At 42.9% G+C, this 22,897-nt stretch overlaps 1 protein-coding gene across 5 annotated transcripts in view; it reads left to right on the forward strand.

Annotated features, from left to right (window-relative positions):
* The window catches only part of SEMA6D (semaphorin 6D), a 129,048-nt gene that overhangs the window by 79,311 nt on the left and 26,840 nt on the right, over positions 1-22,897 (forward strand). For 3 of the 5 annotated variants that reach the window (XM_066196656.1, XM_066196655.1, XM_066196657.1), the window contains exon 1: positions 20,686-20,761. The exons of 1 other annotated variant lie outside the window; for it this stretch is intronic. The gene's annotated coding sequence lies outside the window, so the exon portion shown is untranslated. Of the gene's footprint in view, positions 1-20,660; positions 20,762-22,897 lie in introns of those variants that run through there. One more of the 5 variants, XM_066196653.1, reaches the window with a different exon arrangement.

Here is a 22,897-nt window from a genome sequence, read left to right on the forward strand (position 1 = left end):
AAGAGAATTCATTCAAATACAAGTGGTGGTTGTCCCCTACTAGTTCTGATAGCTGTCAGGTAAAGGCAACATGTCAAAGGATGCCTGTGGGAAGAGATCTATCTCCAACCCAAAGCCATCCATAAAGTCAATAAAATTAATTTCTCATTCATAGCTTATAGAGAAAAAGGTGCATTTACAGTAAAATATAGATACTGAATCCCCTTAGCAAAATAGCACATCTCTTACACTTAAGTATATATAAAGCCCTCTTTGAATGCCTTTTCAGAGCTCATGTTGCCAGCAGTTATGCCTGAAGTCTTTTATGTGACAAACTTGCCTGCACACCTGGCAAGCAGCAGGCTGTGCTCCCTGACGGGGGCGGATTGGGTTACGGGGGGGGCAGAGCTGGGAAAGTCTCAGGAGGGGTGTCTGAATTATTTTTTGTGAAGAAAAGCTTCAAATGGAAAGTGTAACCCAATGCTTTCTAAATGTGGAGACATGTTTAAAGAGCAGCGCTATTTAGTTTCTCTCTACTTTGGAGAAATTTAAATCCTCGGTAAATAAACCCTGCTCTTTAAGCACTGAACAAATGAAATTGCCCGATTAAAATTTAGAGAAGCTCCTGCTGCACATTTCAAAAGCAGAAGGGATGTCAAGACAAGAGAGTCAGACTTGCTAAAGGAGAGCAAAAGCTCAGCCTCTAGCCCATAGAGCTAAATTCTGTCCTTGGGTCAACTCAGTGGAGCTGGGATAGCCTGGGTGTAAGCTGAGAGCAGAGCCTCACCTTCCTGGAGGAAGATCATAGCCAAACTGAAGGCACTCCGGTAGTAGAAACAGCTGCTTTCAGAATAAAAGTCTTCCTCAGTTTGAAGCCTACAGGCATGACAAGCACAGGCTTAGCAAAAACAGACAAGGGGAGAAAGACTTGAAAACAGAAGATTATAGGAATTTTTTTAAAGCACCTAATGTACATCGAAAAATCCTTTCATGTTCTTGTGCAGTTGTGATCTCTAGGCACAGGTGTGAGCACAAACACATTCCCCCACAGTGGAGGCTGCCAGCATGGGAGAGGAGCTAAAACTGTTCGTGCTGGTGAAATGCTCTTCAAAAACACATGGCTGGGACATGCTCTCGTAATATTTTTGCATGAATATGATCAGGTCTGTGGCCAGAGAAGCAGCAGGGATGTGGTTGGGCTCATTCAGAGCACATCAGCCCTCTTTCAACAGTTTGGTTTAGGGTTTCTTTTTTTCCTAGAAAAACGTCAATCAAGCAAAAGCAATCCCCATCCAGCAATTCAGCTGTGCCTGTTCGCTCTGATGAGTCACTGGAGCAGAGACTCAAAGCTGCATCATCGATACCAAAGGCAAATGCTCAAACTTGCTGGATTATACAATCCATCTTTCATTAAACTGAATAATATTTAATTATTCCTACAAATTGGAGCAGCTCAAGAGTGACAGAAAAATCTCCTTTCAAGTGACCAGCTCTTAGTAGTTAGAACAGGTGTATGTGGGATGTAAAAGTTCATGTTTTGAGTCCTTGCTTTAACCCATCCTGAGGATAATTTGAGACCATGAGCTGAAAGATTCTAACCGTGAACTTACTGGGTAACTCATTGTCAGGCCCTCTCTCTACTCTTCTAGGAGAAAAAAAAATGAGAAAAGATGTAGTTTCTCCTCATATAGAAGAGAATAATCAGGAATCTCTCTCCCAAATACCTGATGTTTATGCTCCCCTTGCACTAGAACATATTTATATGAGGTACAAGGAGGTTCTTCAGGTGCAGGGTAGCTTAGACAAACACAAGGTTCCATCTTGTGGAAACCACATTTACACACTTGTTAAGAACTCAGCCTTGTGTGGAAAGCTCAGGAAATGGCTTCTATAGTATTTGCTTCATCTTTGAAGCCAAGAAGGGAGTTACCTTTTCACAGTAAGATCTTTTCACCCCATTCCATGTCCCATTCTACCTTCAGTAGCAATTTTCTTCATTCTTTTATCAGCTATTTTTGTTCAAGATGAGACTAGTTGGGCATTAAAGCCAGGAAAGATGCAGATGTATGTAACAGTGGTACAAGACACATACAAACTAAATCTATTCTGTATCCTCTTATGGCCCTTAAAAACTACTGAAAAAGGGCCAAGACAGGTCCCACAAGACTGAGGGGTCTTCAGTGTATTGTTCATGCTTTTCCCACAGATAATTTGGAAGAAATACAGCGTATTTTGCATGCCCCCAAAGTAAAATTACAACCAGCTGATAGAACTATCTCAGCAGCAATGAGAGTCAACTCAGAAAGGCAGGTTTTGTTGCCAAATAACACAGATTGTTTATAATGAATATAAACAATTACACTGCTGACCAGATTCCCAGTACACTTTCATCTACAGAATATACAAAATACTGCTCTGGCACTGGTCTCTCAAATATTTGCCATATATTGAGCACTTTCAATGAATGAGATTCAGTGGAAATGACAAAGAGGGAATTCCACACCACACTGTTCTCATTCCCCAGCATTTTTTGTTCCATATATTTATTTTTGCGTTTCATGGCATAATCCTCCAAAATAAAATGCTTCTTGATGCACCATGATCTCCCCCTAATTCTTTGATCCCACGTTGATGTTCCTTGTCTTTTCATGTAATGGGCTTAACGTTGGGCACAGACTAGCAGACAAGGGGAATTGTTGTGGTAACTCTTGCAGGTATTTTTTCTTACCTCTTTCTGTGTCAGTGATCTCAGTGCAGATCTTAACAACATGACCTGTCTTTCCAAAGCTGAGACCAAATGTAAATCGGTGATAGTACAGAAAAAAAGGCTTTCCACTGTAGCATCCATGCAAGTGGACTGAGCCTGGACACTGCCAAGCATTTATGTGAAAGCAGAAACTTCAGAGGTTTCTAGTGCACTGTAAAATCTAAACCCCCCTGTGGGATAGTATTGAGGGAAATAAAGTATTCCCAACAAACAAGAAGAATTTTTCAAAAGAAAACTCTTTCCAAAGGTCTGGTGATAGAAATACATTACATATGATGTTAACCCAGGTAATTTGCAAGAAAGTTCCATAAATCATCATTTCAATGGGTCATGAACTTCAAACTGTGCATTCAGCTCAGCAATTTCATTAGAGCAGAATAACCTTATTTCCATATAAAGAGCAGTCATGGTGCTAATTCTAAAGTAACAAATTGTCCTTTTGTTTCAAAACTTATTAGTACTGTCACTGACAGCTACGGGGAAGAAAAAGGAATCAAAACAACTGAGAAAAGCTGCCCTTTTCAATGTTGTCCACAGAGGGGAAGTTGGAGAATGATGAAGACCACAGAACACTCATTGCAGTTTTCTGTTGGAAAGAAATGTGTTTTTCTGGTGGAAGATAAGTTGCTTCAGTTACTACTGGAGTCAGAAGCAAACTCTGTGTATACCAGTTTGGAGAACAGCTTCTAGCAACTGCTTACAGGTCTCAGTACTGTAATCCCACATCTTTGGGTTTTTTACCCCCTGGAAAGCCACTGGTATCCACAATTTTTTTCTTGTAAGAAACAAGAATTAGTGTTACACATTGATGCAAGAGATTAAGAAAAAAAAAAAAAAAAAAAGGTAGTTTACTCAAACCACTCCCACCAACTTTCTCATGAGTGTTAGGAGGACATCTGGATTGAAGCTGCATATGTCTTTCCAGGAAGCTCTACCTGTGATGCTGCCCCATCACCTTATTGCTACCCCTCTCCTTGCCCATTTCCACCTGCCGCACCATTGGGATCAGGCAGTCAGCAACAGGCTTTGAGTTTCTGACTCTCATCTCAGCTAAACTCACTCTTAATACTGAAGGGTTTCAGTTTTATTGAGTTCAGTTGTGCACTTACTAAAGCTTATGACACTGACATTGACTACCAAAAACAGGGCTGGGCCTGTGATGCTGTGATTAAAGTTTCAGGCAAAAATACCAACTCACTTGAAAACAATGAACTGCCATATAATATTAAGTGCCAACCAACCAGACAAGTTATTTTCTTGGCTTCCTATAAAACTGTAAGGCCTTGAGTATAGCAAATATGAGAAAAATAATGATAAAGTATGATACATTTGAGTCTGGCCTTGAAAATCTGCAGTTACTGCAGCTGTGGGTGCCTTACACTAACTACATCCTGTTTATAAACAGCCAGCACAAAAATGTCACTTTTCTGATTTGAAGCCATTTGCTGTAGCCAAATATGCATTTCACAATAACAAAAGTGTCTCAGCCAGTGAGAACTCATTTCTCTCCCCTCAAATAAACAGTAATCAGCTTGCCCATTGGTGGTGGTGGCTCAGTTTATGTGTGCAGCTCCTGCTCTGAATATGCAGATTGCCCCACTCTCTTTAGTTCCTGAAGTGCCTCTGTTCACCCTTCCTGCTGTAGCTGGTGTTTCTGAGCTTCTTGGATGACAATACAACAGCTAAAGACAAAGGTAACTTTAAAATGTATATAAAAGCACAAAAACATACTAAGTCACTAATCAAATGAAGCTGACTGTTGAATAATACTGAGAAATACTAAGGAGTGGTAGGAATACAGCTCTTGCAGATGGAAGGACCTTGTCTGTAGGGACTGGATCAGGCAGTGTCTTTGTCCCATGCCAGTAAACCTAGTGGGAGTGTGTTTGCAGGGCTAGGTCTGAGTATGGCACATCTCAGAAATGAAGTTTATTCAATGTATATGCTCTTGCTCTCAATACAGTAGTCTGCCTTCCCAGCACTGGCTGGTGCTATGCTTTCTATGTTGTTCTAGTATATTTTTTAATAAAAGAGAGTTTAGCAGGCTGCATCGTGTTCTAAAACTCAAATTCCAAAAAATATGTTTTTGTTATTAAGAAAACCCTGAATCAGCAACTCCTTGTAGGCCTATAGACAAGCTGCATGAGCAGGTTTGTGAAGGGTGTGTACATGCTGATGTTGCAGAGATTTACATCTGAGTGTAACCCATATCTCTCTTCCTTCCCTTGCCCAGGAGTCTCAGAGAAGCGGTTGTGAACCCACAGTGTCAGTTAACAAACCCCCATTGCAGTTAAGGCATCACTGCTTTACTTTTTTCCCAGCTAGCAATTGAATGTCAGAAATTTCCCCACATTTATTCAGCAGAATGATCTCCAAGACTTCTCCCTGTTTTCCTGCTAGGCTCTTATGGCTTTTAAACTACATTAGGTTTAAATAGTTTAGCAGGTGGTTAAGCTGCCTGCTGGATTTTGCCCAGAGAGCACAAGGGAAGAGGCACGTGCTGTGTTCTGCCAGCAGTTATGGGGAGCAATTGCTTGGCAGAGGGGCAGTAAAAAGCAGCTGGGCCTGGAAATGAGCATCAGCATGTGGGAAGGGATGTGTGTGCTCAGCCTGAGCACCTGGGCCTGCCCTGGTGCTGGCAGACTCCTCTGCCCCAGCAGAACCTCAGTGCTGCCCAGCACATTCTGGGAAGTCTTCTGGCTGATCTCATCACAAGACTGGAAGCTCTGGTCTCAATAAGGAAAACTGCTGGGTCTGTGTCAGTGGTCCTTGAGTGCAGGTTCAAGACTTAGCCATCTGCAGATGGAAGGGAACATGTCCCGGGAATTCAGCTAAGCCACAGGACTTCCCACTGAAGCAGCTACCAAAGGCTCACACACCCTGCTCCATCCACTCCTTGGTGGGATACAGTGTCTGACAAGTTGGTGGTAACAAACAGCTTGAGGAAAGGGCTGCATCTGCTTTGTTAAGTGAGCGTGTGTCTGAGCCCTGAATCCATCTTTCAGTCAGGTCTTTAACAGACAAATGCAATCCTGAAAATTATATTTCTGAATAGGACCCAGTAAAGAATAGATGGAAATTCAGGTATGGTTAAGAGTGAAATCAAACCAAAAAATTCAAAGTGGTGTTAAAAAGTGCCATGGTGCTGAAAGCAATAACAGTTACACCAATCAATTATGAAATTTGAAACTGGCCAATCTCCTTGTCTGTCTTAACTTGCAAGGTTGAATCTATCCTGAACAAAGAAAATCAACAGTAAACCAAAGAAAAATCATGGGGAAACATGTACCCGGTGTTTACATTTCCATCCCTTTCACTGGGCTGTGATAAGGGAGAGACTAGAAAAATATGGATTGTAAAATACAATCTTATCTTGCTATTCCCCTTTAAGATTGATGAGTTATAAAAGCAATTAGCCAGAAATGTTTTTAAAACTTGTCAAATACATTATTTGACAAATACATTAATAAATCGTGTATCTAGTAACAAACTACATAAGCTCTGAAAACTACCTTATCATTTTAAAACAACTTGAAAATCTCATTTCATCCATTGATGAATCACCTGCCCACATTAGCAATAAACTGGTACAAGTAAGACAGAGACATTTTTATCTTTCACATCATATGAAGTGCATTTCAGGACACTTTGCTAAATTTAAGCAAAGGCAAGAAAAGGCACATGTGTATGTTTTGAGATAGTGGAGGCACACACATAGACTTGGGGCAATTCTCTACACCTGTGCAGACTTCCACTCCGGTTTCTCTGCAGGGACTCTCTTCTGCACAGGGAGTGGTGGAGGTCCAGAGCTGAATCTCAGTCACATGATCCCCAGCCCACCTGCAGCTTCTGAACTTGGAAAAAAACCCACTTAGTCCATTAGACATTCATAAAAATAAATTATAGGTCAAACTTCACATTCTTATTAGCAACTTCAGTCTCAAGCAGTCAGGTCTGCTCCATGCAGACAGCTCATGCAAAGAATCTGTGTAACCTCCAGTATAATCCAATATATGTCCTTTAGGAAAGGGCCCTTCCCATCCAGGTGGCACACCTTGAGGTTGAGAAGCTCACTGCCCTCTCATTCCCCTTCTTTCCTCTGGCTGAGGTTTTGTCAACAGCTGAATTTGATAAAAATTAGAAATTTTAAATCCATATTTATTTAACTGTTTGTGTAATTGCAAAAGTGCTTGTGCTGAACATTTAACTGGCAGTGGCTTTCAGACCTGGTGGATGCTTCATCTGGCAACTCTTTTTTGCCTCATACACTGCTCATGATGCATTTTCCTTTAATTGGGTTAAACTTAAATAAACGGAGCCAATCCAATTATCCAAGGTTATGGACTCCTATCTGTGTACTGGACTGTAGTGACAGGTTGCTTTGCAGTGCCAGGGGATGTAAATTGTGTGCTTGGTTTGGTGCCTATGCAGCGTGTACTGGGCTCCTGCTGGCTTCTCAGGGAGCTCCTAAGCAGTGGCCAAACCCAGCTTCACCAGGTACTTCCCTGAAAGTTAAATTCTCAGTTCCTTGCAGTGTAAAATATAGCCATTCATGATACACCTCCAAATCATGGTCAGTTCGTGCTGCTCCTGTTATCCACCATCAGAAAGCTAATCATACTGTCGTGCTTTTTTTCTGCCATGTACTCACTGACATTTGCAGATGAGATGGCTGTAAGTATGATGCCTTGGTGAGGGAGAAACAGTTCAGAGGGACACAGTGGTTATCACAAAAGTTTCAGCTGGAAAAGATTTGGATCTAGTAAGAAGGGAAAGAGAAAAAGGAGAAAGGAAATAGTCATTTATTCAAAATTGAATACCCAAATGCATGGCTTTTGGTGAAGAGATGAGTGGGAACCCACTACCTGGATTCTCAGAAGTTTCTGCAAAATAGAAGTATCACTTGCTGGATCATTTTCTCCATTTCACAGACAGAATGTCAGGTCTTAGCCGAAAAAGGAACAGAAGTTTTCTCATCTTGAAGTCAAGGTACGCATTCTCTTGCTTTTTCCTAAGCATTGTTCAGCTCATCTCTAGTCATTCACAAGAAGCCATACCATATATTAATAGACAACTTGGCCTTGGAATTTACTTTGCAGGTTGTGCTATTGCCTCATAAACACAGAGATTCTTAAAAGTGTCATCAAAATTCATCACCATAAAATTACAGAAGCAATAGAAGAAAACATCTACAGTACTGCTACACCAAATTCTATTTCAAGTACTGTGCTGCTCTTCTGTGAAATTCATTGTTCTTGCAGGGACCTAACAGCTTTGCCATATTCTTTCACTGATGTGGGTAGTCCAAAAGAAGCAACCACACCTTTAGCAAAAATTGATTTAATTTCCATGGGACTGTGGGCTCCAATCTGGTAGGACCATCTTAACTCTTTTTTTATGCAGCCACCACTAACTGCTGTTCTTTGCCACTTTTAACCTTAGACAGACATTTATGGCTGAGTAAAGTGGCTGTAATTTATATCTGAGCAAAGCAGGGCTCTTGATTTGGAGCACTTTCCATGGGTGTAAATGACAAGCCCAAGGCAGCAGCAAATCCAGCCCAGGAGATACAGTTAGTCCTTTTCAGGCAGCTGGGGAAATGAAACTCAGATTGTTGTGATCTGTACTGGGTAGATGTTGCAGGCTGTGTGACGCTTTGCAGGAGAGGAGAGTTTTGGTTTTGCTGAGCCATATTCCCACATTTTGCCTCATATCCAACATTTGGGGTGCAACAGGGAGCGCCAGGCAGGGATCCCTGTGCCTGCCCCAGGTGGGAGCCTTCCCCTGAGACTTCCTGCACCTCACTTTGAGAAGGGTTTTGGGAACCTCCCAGATGTGCCGACACAGATGATGTTACGATGTGAACACTGTGATTCTCGGTAAATAAACTCTGGGGAAATGGCAGTACCCAATTAAATGGCAATAAAGATTTTGTTGTTTCAGTTTTATGCATGTTTTAAGACAAAATCTGTGATGAACTGCATTGTGTATGCTTGCACCAAAATAAAGAGGGTAGCATGGCATATAAATAAGTTTAGCATTAGACTGGTATCTTTTTCAAATTATGACTCATTAACAGAATTTTACAGCAATTTGATTACAATTTTACTGCATGGAGGACTCTTTTGCATCCGTTTCACTGATATCCACCTTTTAAATTTTACTTAATTTGTATTGATTTTTCCTGCACTTTCATAAGCAGGCATCACACATCTGAACACACACAAAAATGATTACTTAAGTGATGATTTTAAAAAATGGAGGTACATTAGCACATGAATGATTAATTCCTTTTTGTGAGTACAAGCATCCAGGCTATGGCTGAGTAAAATATTGATGGTACAAAGGAAATGAGCTGTTTCTTAATTTAGTTTTGTTCTGGTAATGTGTAACTAATGTTGTTCCCTTCTAGCAGTATGCATTTAGTGACCCTTTTAAATTTTAATACCTAGTGATAGCTAAACTAATAGTTTCATGGGACATATAAGATGAAATTTTGAAAAGATGCAGATAGAGTTTACATGAATTAATTTGAGATTCTGTAAGACATATAACACAAACAGGTGCTACAGAAGAACCTAGATTAAGTCTCCACACATGGGCTGGCATTTCACTGGAAAGACGAGGCTTTTTTTGTACAAGACACATTAAAAGGTAGAGACTTCCTTGTCATATTAGTCTCACGAGGCTGTTGCATATGAATCCAGTTCATCGAGGCCTGATGCTCTTGTGAGGCACTTGAGAGTGCGGGCATTTCTGACACTAGAACAGACTGAGACTGCAGGACTGCTCTTACCACCTGACACTTGGGCACGTGTTTACTCTAAATGTAGGGGGATTTGAGCACTGAAATTAACCTCTGCTGGACTCCTGCAGCTCCACTCAGAGGTACCTGCATTGTGGTTTCTCACTGTTCCACAGCTGTTGAGGTGTTTCTGGAAGCTTTTGCCTTGACTGCAGCACCCTGAGGTGTTTTCCCACATATTTGCTACTAAATCCCACAGTGGGGTGAAAGGCAGTGAAAGCCAAGCACTGCTCATGTGGTCCTGCCCACACCTTCATTGCAGAGCATGGCAGGCCAGGCTCACCCGTCCCAAACTTAAACCTGGTGCCAGTGGAACAGATCAGGACGGGCTGCAAATCAAATAGAATCCTTTCAAATCCCGTGTAGATGTGTGTGAGCAGCAAGGTATGTAAGGACACAGGTTAAGGTAGAGCACAGCTCCAGGCTTTGACATCCTCAGATGGGAATACAACCTTGTTACTCGAGGTTGATATACAGACTGGATTGCTGGCACTGCCTACCCCTGCCCATCTGCTGGAATGGCACTTTGCCCACAGCACGGTGACATGCCAGGTTTCATTTGAAGTAGGTGTCTTCTAACAATGGGTTTAGAAAGCGGCCTGTTGAAGACAGCAACTGACACTTCTTTCTTCAATAGGCTATTTTTGGAGTGGGAACACTTGCTGGCAGCAAGTGCAAAGGGCCTAAATCAGTTTCTGCTAGTCAGCTAAAAAAAAAAAAAAAAAAAAAATCTCATTTGCTACAGCAACAGAAGGTTTGGGCTAAAAAGTAAAGCGATTGCTTCCATTTGCTCTTTCTGGCCTTACATGGGAGTGTTTATTGTGGATACTTAATCTCACTTTACCAAACTGCATGGCAATTTGCAGGTGAGAAGGGAAAAAGAGGAAGAGGAAGAGTGTATTGCTTTTGAGACAAGAAAGGGTGCTGCTTTGTTTAATTTTAAGCCATGATCCTTTGATATTTTCCACTGCTGCAATGGATATTATATGGTAATCCTGCCAGGACAATTTTTATGTGAGGAAGAATTTGAGGGTTGGCTCCCCAGGATGACATTTGAAAAGTATAGTTCACTTTTTTTTCTTTTGGCACCTGAGAGAAAAGAGGGATCTTCACTCAGTCCCAACAAAAAATCAACAGGCTTTCTGTCATCGGGTCTGTTTGAAAGGTTTTTGAAGATCCTAGGGAAAACACAGACTTAGTCACTGTTGAAAGTTCATGAAGGGGTGTAGATCAGAGAGCAAGTTAAGGTATGCAGTTCTCCCAAGTGCCATTCTGGATATAGGACCCTGAAACGTGGGCAGGGTGTAAAACCACGTGGCTTTAAGAGCAGCCCAGATGGCCAGCAACCCCAGGAGCACATGCACACGTGCTACCCTGATCCTTCTAGGAAGGATTTTAAATCTAAATTGTCAGCCTGACATCAGTGCCATGACACTACTGATAGGCAGGACTGATAGATGATCCACCTTGCAGAGAGCTCCTCGCTTGGGTCTGTAGTAAGAAGTCATGGCCTCTTCTGATGTGTCCAAAGCTCATCTGAGCTTGAGTCCTGGCAATGTGATGTGATGGGAGTCCAAGGCTGACCATGGCCCTGATCTGCCCTCCAAACCCCCAGTCAGCTGGCTGAGCAGTGGACAGTCTGCTTTCTCCCTGCTCCCCCTTTCCTGTGTCCCCCTGACTCCACTCCCTTCTTCCCCTGGCAGTGCACTCCGGGCCCAGGGCAGTGCAGGGGACTGGCCAGGTGGCAGGAAGCCTAAGCCTGTGCCTTATGCAGCTGGTCTCCACATATGGACAGTGTTTCTGTATGGTCTGGCTACATGACAGGTGGAGACCTTTCCATCCCTCTCTGGTTCGGTGCTGAGCTCTTGGCCTGGTGCACATACATGGGTAATAATGGCAGGGAGAGAAATTACCAACTAGGCATTCTCTGCCAGCATGCAAAGTACACATGCACAAAATAAACAATCACCAAGACTCTTCTGAATGTGGGAAGTTATTCAGGCAGCATCTGAAGTACTCAGATAAAATATCCAAGTCTGAAACAGCTTTTGATAAGAAAGCTGAGAATAACCTGTAGTTATCTTTGGCTATTGGACAGTAGAGACTTTATTGTAAAATAATTTATTTGCTATAACACCGCTGCTAAAATCCTGGCACCCTGTTATGCAACTGATTTAAAAAAAAAAAAAAAAAAAAAAGTCAAATCTATAAAAGGAGCTGGGAAACTTTGACTGGAACCACAAATACTGTTTCTTTCACTGCTTCCCAAGTAGTGAACCACTTTTCATGCCCTCCTCTTCCCCACAAAGACACAGAAGAGAAGAGATCTGTAGCTAACAGTGACAGCAGCTACGACTGCATCACTCCAAGCAGCAGAGGGAACACAGTGCCTGCAGCAGTCTCTGTGATTTGCCAAGAATGGAGATGTCACAGCTTACTCTTTTTTCCAGCTATGTTGGATAATAGCGTTGGCATTCCTACCTGAGCCTGTTTTTCCAAGTCAAGCACCATCCAGGGTATTTAGTTATAACTTGATTATTACTGGTTGTTGCTTTGTTGTATGTTTTTGTGATGTTAATTCTTCCAGTATATGATGCAAATAGGAGATTTTGTAGGATAGAATAGGTGCCGTGGCTAATTTATATTGCCTTGGATCCAAAGTGCTTTCTACACTTTTGACCCCACACCCCCCCCTCTCCTAGACCAAACCTCCTCTCCTGACAGCTCCTTTGCATGACTGTTTCCTGCATGAGTTGTCACAGACAATGGTATTTCCCCAGACTCTGTGGAGCTTTGCATCACTTAAGATTAGTGGGCTGACATGCACAGTCATACAAGCAGCTGGCATACTGTGATCAGTGAGACAATCTGGGGCTGAAATGGGCCACCTATCACATTTTCACCTACTGTCACCTCAAAGGTGAAAATGTGTCATCTTGCATTCTCCTAAGGAAAACAGTGGCTTCCAGACAGGTGCACATTTCAAATGTTGATGGGGGAAAGGGGCAACAATAACTCCAAAGGATCAAACAATCTGTACTCACTTCTGCCTCCTACTAAAGAGAATAGTAGAATAGAGAACATAGAGATAGAATATATAATGTATAGATAATAGTCATTGTGTGTGTTCCCCTTCCATAAGTGGAAATTTTTCTTCTGCACTAATTTGCAAAGCATAGAACAGAGGAAAGGAAGCGTTTCATGGATGCCTCTTACAGCTACTCAACAGAAAGGATTTTGCAGCCCACAGCCAGCACACGAGAAGGAACACTGAGGTACATCAAAGCTAGAAGTCATTTTTTTTCAAACAAACAGTAATGTTAGATAAGGCCATAAGTGTTGAAAGACTAATTAAAAGGTAATCACCTATGTCTCAAGAACAAAATATCCTAGGCTGAAGCCAGATACTGAGACGTCAAGGGGCACATACTAAACAGAAACTCAAGGTAACATGCCCAAGGCAGCAGCTCCTGTCATTACTGATTGTGTGTGGGCCATGGACGTATTGTGTGTCACAGAGGTAAAAGTAAAGAGTTTGATCATCTTTCTTCTAACCTAGGATAAGAGTCTACCCTCTTGCTGGATAGGAATGCTATGTGGTAAGGCTTTATTTCAGAATTCATTCAGATACAAATTTGCAAGCAGTTTGTTTACCTTTCTATTCTTAGGAAATACTGGTATTAACTATTTTCTAAGCACCCTCCCTACATCATCCACGGATAATGTCTGTCTGATCCTTTACAACTGTTTCACTGTCACCCAAATGAGGCAGGTTTTTGGCTCCTGAGTCAGTGTTAGGCTGGACAGCTGCTTAGCTGTGACAGCCCAAGGAGCTACCTCAGGCTTGCCCAAGGGGGATTCAGACTATACTAAATTACATTCTTAGAGACTTATTTAAGGCCTTAATCCGTGGAGTTATATTTGGTGGGACAGTGAAGGAGCAAGGTTTATGTGTCTCTGTGTGTGTCTGTCTGCACATGCACACGTCCAGTTGTTTTCTGTAATACTAAAACCTCCATGACTATAAAATGTCATCAGCTGCTACCTGTGGACTCACCTTTGTGTAGGATGTGAGTGTTTGTGTATGAAGTCAAGCTGATTCATGTTGGATTTTATGGACTCTGGAATGAGTAACATGATACAGATCTATAGATAAACTAATCTGCTGGTATTTATAATCAGTGAGCAATTGCTTCATCCCTTTCCAAGTTCTGAGACGTGACAGTTACAGTAGAAAGTAGCCTTACTGTAGCTCTGAGCTGTTTGAGAATGTGTATGATTGGCTACATATCTGTGGGAACATTTGATTTACATTAAAGAAAACATCAGTCATGTCTTTGTTCATTCTTACTGATAGGGAGTAATTCTTCTTCTTGGTCAAGTCATAAAACACTTAGAATTCTGAGCCTAGTGAAGTAAATAGACAGATAAAATCATCTGCTCTCATCCTACATTATCTTGCAATTTACACATAAAAAACCACTGAAATAATGGAATGTTTTCAGGCCTGTTTCTGTTCTGAAGGTCAATGGGTCTGCACAGGACAACAGGGACTCATCACACAGAATCAATTACAGGATTAGGTAATCCCCTAAAATGGGACTGAAAAGTGATTTTGTGTAACAGAAGTTGCTATACATAATATATAAATAGAGAACATTAAGTGTCTTGTCATACTGTGATTATATGCCATGAACACAGATTTGTTACTAATACATCTTTTCATCTGTCTCTGCCTGGAAAAGGCAGCACATTTTACTACTAGTGAGGAAGAGTGTAGGTAAACACTGTGATGGTGAATCTCTACTGAGTAGCAGTATGACAAATGAAATTTTGGAAATTAAAATTGTAGGCTGTGAGGAAACTCACCTATTAATCTTGGAAGTGTGCCATTAAATCTAATTACAGTGTTTTGATGATATTACCTTAGATGTTTTGAATTAATTCCCCCATCAAAAGATGGGGGCTGTAATACACCAAACTGAAAAGCTAATAATTGTACAGAAAACGGAAGGTTTTTTGCTTTCAATCATTCCTGCAGACATTTAAAGTGCTGAGGGGAATGAGCAACACCTACTGCTCTGTAGCTGGACCCAAAGGGCACGATGGCAATGCCCTCAGCTTGGCTTTGGTGTTTCCAACTCTCTGCCCTGTACAGCTGTCCCTCACTGGGATTATTTTACAAGATGATTCTTTTACAAGAAGCAAGAATGAATCATGTTTTACTATTGCAGTGATCTTTGCTCGAAAGTGCCATGGCCAGAACCACTGGCCTGAAAGAGTTGGTTTTTCAAAGTTAAGCCTGATGGGGAGCTTACAGGCAGGAAAGACCAGTTTTACAGGACTGTGCCCAGTTATGTTTATTGCTTGAATCCCTTTTATTAGCTTTGACATACAGTCATCCAGATTTCACTCCAAGCACATTTCATCCAGATTTCACTCTAGGCACATTTCGAGTTGTAAAAATACACAGGACAGCACATTGCAAACGTTGTGTCTATGCCTCTTCTGTCTTTGCTGACATGGGGTTCTCTCTGCCAGCCCCACAGGCTCAGCAGAGGAGGAATTTTTGGCTTTCCACTGTTGCAGGTTCATCTGTGCAGGATCCTGCAGGATCCCTGCTGGCTGACCCGTGCAGTATACTGACAAAGCTTTAAAACAATTACTTGTTTTCCAGTTATTTTTATTCATTACTGGCATTCTCCTCTGCCTCCCCAGAGTATAGATGGGGGAATTGGAGAACCAACATATTGAATTTCAGCCAGACCTTTGCCTGAGAGCAGCTATTAGATTTATCACTTAAATATTCAATATAGAGATAGTTCTGTGGGCTTCTCAAGGCAAACTGATGTCAGATGATGGTGGGTGGTCATGAATAACACTGAGGACCCATTTCTTACACCAGCCAGAAAGCTAAATCACAGGAATGAAAGCACATGCACATGTTGATCCTTTACAGAGACAGGACAAAGTTGCCAAGTTGGGGTACAGAGCCCAGCATCAGTGTTGGCAAAAAAATTATCTCTACACCTTCAAGTGACAGGCATAAAGCCTGAGATTTCTGCACATGCCTCTAAACAAAGAGGTAGATTAGAAAAATATAAAAAAGGGAATGATGATGTTGCTAATGGTTGGACTCAATGATCTTAAAGGTCTTTTCTAACCTAAATGATTCTATTGTAAAGTGAATTCTTGACAGTCAGAAATACTTAAAACACAATTCTCAATACAGCACCCAAGAAGATGCTATGAAAAAATGTTGGAATTGTTTTCTCTCCTCCCTATATTTTACAAAATGGTAATTGCTTAAAAGCACCTCACATAATTTTCTGACAGCTGTCAAGGGTGAAAAGAGGGGTCTCCCATCATTTGGAAAATATGAGAAAATTATCTTCTCTCTTTTAAGCATTATAAAGAACTATGCTCACATGATACCTTGGATACTATTTACAGGGATAAATTTATGACATCTTTTCTTGAGCTTACCCCTCTTTAAATAATACTTGACTTATAAACAATTATTTGTCTGTATCAACACAGCACAGGCTTGTTATATTAGCAATTTGCTATTTTTAGCCAATTGGTGTAAATCATGAGCAACCATGTTCTGAAATATCTCACTTCTGACTTGCATTGATACTGCTACAAGCTCAGGACTCCAAGAAGGAAAATGGTTGGCTCAGCTTTATTGCTTTGCCAGCCAAACACTGGCATTTTCACCAATATTCCCCCTGGCAACAAGATTTAGGGTGATTGAACAGGGATATGATTTACATTCACTCCAGGCAGATTAAAGACCCATCTTTTTGGGATCTGAACCATGGGGAACAGGGAAGAATGAGTGGCTAAAGAAGGGCAATACCTACAGAAGGGGTTCATGGAGACAGGTGCTAAAGCCAGGAATGGTCGGCATCCCTCTAACAGAGGTGAGCATTAGGAAACATGGAATTCTGCACTGTGCAGGCTGACACCATAATGAGCTATCTGTTTCAGCTTGTGTGGCTTTAACCCTGTTCTGGACATGAGCTGTAAGGCATTACAGCCTGATTTTCCTATTTTCTACTTTTATGTTCTTAAAAGTCCAAAGGAGAGAATTCTTCACCAATCAACAGAGATAAAAAGCCTGTTTTTCTTGGAAATTGTCCTACATTTATTCAGGTGTTCTACACGCCTGCCCTGCCCTGTGCAATGGCTCCCAGGATACTGACAATACAAGATGCATAAAACCAGAGCTGTATGAAAATAACTTTTCTAGGTTGTTAATACGAACTACTATTATTGGGCAGACAAATGTTTACCCCTTCTATGGGAGCATTACTCATTGAATAGCACCTTAAATTGTCCAACTAATTTTATGCACTCATAATAAATGAATTCTATTCGCTTTTACTATCAAACTTAATTACAGTCAAGGTAAGTCATAACATCGCACTTTGCAATTCAGATTTAAGGACAGTGAATATAAAAACTGCATGTCTACTTCATCAGGAATTATGTATCGATCCATACTAAATTACCTAGCAGTTTCTCTATGCAATGCCTTGCAGTAGACAGATGTCTGTATGCACTGGCAAAAAAAGGAGAGGGAGGAAGAAAATATTTAGCTAAAATAAAATGACTCTTAGGATATAACATCATCACTTCTTGGCACTGCTGTGACTTGACCATCCCCCTATAAATGACATTTGCTGTTTTAATTGGAAATGACAGAACTTAAATGAACATGTCCTCAAAATATAAGTTTGATATTTCATTCGGAAACGATTGTGTCCATGCCTTTGCATGCTGAGTCACTGATGGAGCTCTGGTTCAGCCAGGGGTAAACCATCAATTCCGTTTCCCTCAGTACTTGGTATTTCCTGAGGTTGTGCCATTTGAGCTAACTTTTCCTGAGCTACCATGATCTGAAGGTAGTCTCCCAAACTTGCAAACTGTCCTGCACTGTGTGCACTGGCACTTCTTACCAAATCACCACGTGGCTGAAGTGGTGATGTCAATCAACACATCTACTTGCTGAAATCAGTTCAGCATTGGTTATAAACCCGGTGGAGGCATTCAAGCAGAATGAACTGTCTGGTTTAAAAACAGTTTAGTATTATCCATATTTTAATGAATAAAAAACTCAATATGTTGTTCTAACAGAGAGTGGTTCTGTTACCAGTATGTAAATTTTTAATACTTTGCTTATATTTTCAAATTCCTGAACAAGTGTTGCTCAAGTCTGTAAAGCACTTAGAGGGTGAAAAGTCCTTTGGACAGTAGGAATAACCCTCCACCCCACCCATGAGACAGGGTGGGTCAGTGTTCCAGTTACCACCTGGGACACAGGGACTGGTCCTCAGGCATTCCTGGCTCTTGGGCTGACACTCGCTCCATTTTACTCTGCCTCTGTACTTTCAGATTCTGCTGATGTGTTTCTTTTGCAAATCAATCATTCTAGGGGTAATTAACATTTAAAAGCCAGGTTTCTTTTAATTCCATTAGTATATTTGTGACAAGAAATGTGTTGGCAGAATCCAAAGGTTAAGAGTTACAATGAAGAACAAGTTTTAGGATAAATGAAAGTTAAGGCCTAAAATAGCCTGACAATACCCCATTAATCTGCACACTATTGACACAATAGTGGTCTGTTGTGTCAATGAGGATTTAAGAAGCTTTGCAGCACATGTTACTGATAGTTTATCATATCAATAGGAGCCTGCATACATTTGTGTTTAAAAACCTGTGGCTATGTAATTCCCTGACTGCACACATATTGTAAATGCACATACTTTAAATCCTTAGATAAAGTGGTTTCTAGCCATGCAGCAAATTTTGAAATGATAATAAACTACCATATTTAAGTGCAGACACAAGTCTTGGCTGTACCAAAATCCTCTAAAATGCTGTACTTCTGGCTGAAACCCTTTGCCCAACGAGAATGCGATCTGATTTTCAACACTGTGACACCTGCCTAATTGAAGCAGAAGGAGATTTAAACCGTATTAATCTTTCATCCTGATACATGGAAACCTTGAGTCAGCTTGTGGGTGGGAGGCATAGCAAGGAAGAAAGGTCCCTTCCCACAGGCTGCCCTTCTCAGAGCAGAGGGGAGCATACAGCCACAGCCCAAGCAGTGCCAGGGGCTGGGCATCCGATGCCCCCAGAGCAGGGATAACCGAGCCACATCGAGGAGTGATTTCTACATGGCAGTCACCAAAGGGTGTATTAAATGAAAATATGAGTGGCTCTTCCAGTACTGCAGTTTTCCTGGCTGGCAGTACCATCAGGAGTTTCAAAAGCCAAGGAGAAAATCCCACATTTTTAATGTCCTGCTGTGGGTAGCCTGCACCTAGGCACCCACCATAAATCCCCACCACAGTGGGTCAGCTCCGAGTGTCTCACTTCCAGTGCAAAGGCCACAGAGCTATTCTGTGAAACAAATCCTTCTTTTGGAAACACTTTCAGCTTTTTTCTCCTGAGGTTGCGATTCAATTCCTAACCAAGCAAGTAGTCTCTTTCGCAGCATTTTCATGCACTGTGCAAATTTTGATGCTTTTCAGATTAGGGCTGTTCATGAGAAAGAGAAAATAATGTCCTTACACCTTTAACCAGGCAGCAGCTCCTGGGGTGCCACATAGCTGTGCTGTGTTCGCTGTGAGGAAGCCCATAATGATCTCGCCTTTAGCCTGTCACCACTAGGAAACATCAGACAGAGACAGCCAAGGGACTGAGTTGCCAAAAGCGTCCTATTCCCATGGCTGGGAGATTTCGTTGGCACCATCTCTAAAGAGAATTTACTATGGGCCAAATCCTGGCGCCCTTACTTAGATGAATCAGTTCTCAAGAGGCAACGCTCCCACTGCGAGTGGTGCGTGTGTAAAAACCTGCCAGATCAGCCCAAAATACTGCCTGGGAGTATCAAGTGCTCGTCTTCCAGAGGGCTAGGAGTGCTGTGGGAAGCAACCAGCCCAAGGCTTTGCTGTGGAGACAGTGCTCAGCTAAGGGGCAGGAATTTGGGAACTGCGCATGAATGAAGGATATATTCCCCAGCAAAAATCTCTAAATTACTTTTACTTGGAATTTTTCTTATTTCCCATGGAACAAACACAGATGAAACAGTTTGGCAAGTCATCCTTTTTTTTTTTTTTTTTTTTTTTTCCTCTTGCAGGGGCATCCAAAATACTCCATGGTACTTTAAGGCTTAATTAATTTATCTTTCATGTGACGAAAAATGAATTAGTGACAGCTATTTCCTGGACTTCATTTTTGGGATTAAACCCTTTGTTTCTGGAATATCTGAGGGGATTTTGGACAGGCATTTAAAAAGATGTCATTTCAAGGACATCGCCCCCAGCACCACACGCGAAGTACTCGTCTGCAAAATCGAGTCTCATTAGCCTGCGAAATTGCATTGCTCGCAATGACTTTTTCTTTCCAAACAGAAATGAAAATTTCTGTCTTAAGACGCGAAGGTGGCGCCGGCGATGAACAAAACAAATTCTCGAAGGCTTCGCCCCAGCTGTTTACCTCCGCGGCCTCGGGGCGGGAGGGTCGGGGGCAGCTTTGCCGAGGCGGGCTGGGAGGGGTAAAACTACGGGCGAAGTTTGCCCGAGCTCCGCGCAGCCGGCCGGGCCCGGGGCCGGTGTCGGGGCCGGGGCCGGTGTCGGGGCCGGGGCCGGTGTCGGGGCGGCGCCCGGCGCTGCCCGCGGCGGGGGAGGCGGAGGCGCGGGGGCAGCGGCCGGGGCGGCGCCGGTCCGCCCCCGCCCCGCCATGGCGCGACTCGGACAGCTCCGCCGCCGGCCGCGGGCCGCGCTCCCGCTGCGGTGAGACCGAAAAGTTGTCGGCGGTAGCGGCGGTAGCGGCGGGTCGGCGGCCGCCGCGGTGCCGGCGGCGGGACGCGCGGAGAGGGACGGGACGAGGGGATAAATCCATTCGCGGGAGGTGGAGGCAGGGGCGGGCTCTTGCCGGGCGCGCCTCCCCCGCGCCGCCCCGGCTCCCAGCGCAGCGCCGGGATGGGGCGCCCGGCGGGGGACGGCGGGCGGAGCGGGCCCCGCCGGCGGGCGGCGGCCGCGGGCAGCGGCGCGGCGGCTGCAGGTACCGGGGAGAGCGGCGGGAGCGCGGCGGCGCTGCCGAGCGGAGCGGGCGGGAGCCGCCGCCGGCCGCAGACGGGGCAGCCGAAGCGGAGCTGTCGGGTTTATCCCCGGCGAAGTCGCCCCGGGGCGCTTGGGGTGAGTTGGGGCTGGCGCCGCGTCGGGGGCTGAGCCGGGCCGGCGCGGGGCTCGGCGCTGCCGGCGGGGCGGGTAGCCTGGCGAGGCGTGATTTACGGGCTCCCCGGCAGCAGCCGGGCGCTGGGAGGCAGAGGGAGCCGTGTTTCCAGCTCCCCATCAATTATAGATGGAAACAAATACTGGAGTCAGTTCTGAATTATCCCCGTAGCAGCTCCGCGCCCGCCCTCCTGCCGAAAACAATGCTCAGGTGCAGAGCGGGGAAACTTTTTTTTTTTTCGGGGGGGGGGGGGGCTGGGGGTGTTTCATCATTGCAGAAACCGATATAGCTGCTTTCAAGGAGTAATTAGAAAGGGTTTAAAGCCTTCTTTATTATTTATAAGAATGAATGGAAATGAAAGGTCACACAGATGTATCTAGGTGGCTATTACGCCTGTTTTAAAGGGCTGTGGGGTGGTTGTGGAAGGGTTTTTTATGGTTGTTGTGTTTCATCTTGTGAGTTGAAAAAGGCAATTAACTGCTTTAGGTTGATGTGTTTAAAAAATTGTAGTTCCGGTGGATATCCCACTTGTTAGCATGAATATAGCTAGTCTTAAATTAGTGGGTTTCTGCCAACCTCTCAGTTGTTTCTTACTTCTGATCAAGATTATGTCTGTATCCCAGGCATTAGCCTGTGAGTAATTTGAGCAAAATCCAGCCCTGTGTGTAAAGTAATTTGTATTTGTATGTGTGTGTGGCTTAGAATACATTTACTTTTGAGCATAGCAGCAGCAATGATGGTTCATAATGCTCACATATGTGGCACTTGCTGTACAGATGGTATTGTAGCTTATCCATGTACACACACACACGCTTCACACATAATGTGCAGGAATTACAGCAAACTTCCTCCAGAATACTGTTCAGTGCTCTGTAAATGTGTGGCATTTTTTTTTCCCCTGGTTATTTCCTTTGGAGGATAAAAACATGCATCTTTATGGGGATACCTTTGTGCTTCAAGTTGTTAGTCTTATTAATGTTCCCCAAATATTATCTGAAGAAACAGCTTCCTACTGTCTTAGAGGCATTTACTGCTGGTCTGTTGCTCTCACATACAAATACTTTCACAGAGAATTTTCTGAGGTTCTCTCCTTTTTCCAAGTCCAACAGGAAGCTCATTGTAAAGCTTTGCAATTACTTTTGTGGCAAAAGAGAATAGACGTTTTTCCTGCTTTATTCGTGCTATAAAATTCTGTGCACCTCTAAAGTCTGCTTCAGTTCCTTTCAGTGAATTAAGCTGTATGGAATCATGTTTAATGTAGTAAATGACGGGCATGTTTTGTTATGTTGGCAGATATTGTATAAACATTTACTCTGGCTTAGATAAAAACAAATTGCCAGCTTAGTGCTCTGATTTCTTTTCTATATAATTATGAACTTCAACAGTTTTTGTGTAACTAATATAAAGCTTGGGGGTTTTTTAAATCAGGAAGAAAAAGTTTGTAGTAAGAATTTATTAGAATTCTGAATTATGTAGCTCAGATTTGTTTTCGGAAAGGCAGCCAAAAAAGTATATCCCAGAGGCTCTGCGTTGGTTTATTTAACCAGCTTCTCACTTTCCTCTGCACTTTTAGTTACAGTGAACCTTCCTCCCCCATATCCTGCAGTCTGTCACTACCTGTTCTCCTTTATGGTGAGATGCAACAGAGATAACATCATTTTCTAAATGTGCTTTGTGTGATGCAGGAGTGTGTGCCAGGAATACAGTGATGGCCCTGTCACAGCTCTACAAACCAGCTGTATGGCTGCGGGTTTTCTCCCCCCAGCCTCTCGCGCCCTTTGAGCTGGACCATCTGAACGTTTCTGGGAATGGCTGAGCTGACTGTTAGAGCAGATACTTTAGCCCTCAGAGCCACCATAACTTAGCTGTCTATTTGTGAAGAGCACATATTTAGATAGGATGCTTAATTATAAATGCACTTGACTCTAAGTTGATCTTTGATCCAATCGGGCCTGTCATGAGAGGTGTGTGAAGGAAAACGCCACCTTGGAACTTCAGTTCAAAGTGTATGTTAGGCGTTTGTAATAAGGTATCCTCTGGCCTTACTACAATTGATCACATTCAGATTTCAGTTCTGGATTTTTATGTGTTTTAAATTC

The sequence above is a fragment of the Chamaea fasciata genome, unplaced genomic scaffold (genome assembly GCF_029207755.1).
Source record: "Chamaea fasciata isolate MVZ Bird 193981 ecotype frontalis unplaced genomic scaffold, bChaFas1.0.hap1 SCAF_14, whole genome shotgun sequence".
Taxonomy (NCBI): Eukaryota; Metazoa; Chordata; class Aves; order Passeriformes; family Sylviidae; genus Chamaea; species Chamaea fasciata.